This window comes from Arachis ipaensis, chromosome B07 (genome assembly GCF_000816755.2).
Source record: "Arachis ipaensis cultivar K30076 chromosome B07, Araip1.1, whole genome shotgun sequence".
NCBI lineage: Eukaryota > Viridiplantae > Streptophyta > Magnoliopsida > Fabales > Fabaceae > Arachis > Arachis ipaensis.
The window spans coordinates 2,995,011-2,996,220 of NC_029791.2; the positions used below are offsets into that span (position 1 = coordinate 2,995,011).

General features: G+C 26.7%; 2 protein-coding genes across 9 annotated transcripts in view; one reads left to right on the forward strand and one right to left on the reverse strand.

Annotated features, from left to right (window-relative positions):
• Positions 1-1,210, reverse strand: part of LOC107609212 — a 36,238-nt gene that overhangs the window by 31,068 nt on the left and 3,960 nt on the right. The window lies entirely within an intron of this gene.
• The window catches only part of LOC110264782, a 9,939-nt gene that overhangs the window by 7,130 nt on the left and 1,599 nt on the right, over positions 1-1,210 (forward strand). The window lies entirely within an intron of this gene.

Here is a 1,210-nt window from a genome sequence, read left to right on the forward strand (position 1 = left end):
ATATTTTTTTATTTATTAAATTAATTCTAAAATTTATTTTTCACATTATTCACAAAAATTATTATTTACCTAACAAAACCGCTTACGTAATCTCGATTTGGTTCAACTTCTTGGTTCTCATGATATAAAATAACGATAAAATTTTATTTGTGTAAGATTAATTGACCCTTGAGTATTGTTTCTATATACCAGCCAAGTGACAGTCCATTTTGGAATTAAAAATGAAATGAAATTTTGTTTCAGTATTTAACTCTTAGCTTAGCTTGTACATTGTGATTGTATTTGTTATTCTAATTGGTTTTTATTATGGCTAATTCTATGGTTTATATTTCTTTTCTTCTTTCTTCTGTTTTTCTCTTATCTTCACACGTTTTGACACATGAACAATTTAAAGGTGAGATTTATATTTCCATATCTTTAATTTTACCCAAACTATGTATAGTTCTCATCTTACATCTTTTTATCTTCTTTTTTATTGTCGTATAGGAGCAAAATTTATAATACTAATTGTATGTAAAATTTAATTATTTGTAAACTTTTAAGTCTTGATAGTTTTAATCAGCAAATTAAGATAAATATTAAACACTATATGCTATATGCTAATTATTTCATATCCCTTAAATTATAATTCATTATCTTAAAATTGATTTTTTTTAATTACCCACTGTTGCTGATTATCATGTGAAAAAAATTGTCATTTTAGGCCTTCTTATTTTAGAGTGAATTTTATTTTATTTATATATTGGATAATCATATAACAAAATGCATTTACATTGGGTAATATATTTTCATCTGAACACATACAATATATGCATTTTGATTTTATGTAATTTTTGTTTCTAAATCCATTAGAGGAAATTATTTCAGAAAATCCTATGATAAATGTTGATTGGTATGATCCTTCCGGGACTAGATTTAAGATGCGACCAACACTTGGTTTGCGTAGGTCTCATCCTCCTAATTCTCATTATTTTCGTTCGTGGTCGGAACGAGTTAATGTTTGGCCTGATCGTTTTTTTGGAAATAAGCACAATAAGCACAACTCCGCCTCTTCTCCACCACACTCTCCACCAACTAAAATGGATCACCATACTCACTCACTTTACAATGGCGACAATGGCGGTTTTATATCAGGTAAGACAATATAATTTTGAAATTTTTTATTTTATATAACAACTTGACTAAATTTTTTTAATTTAGAGTTAGACAT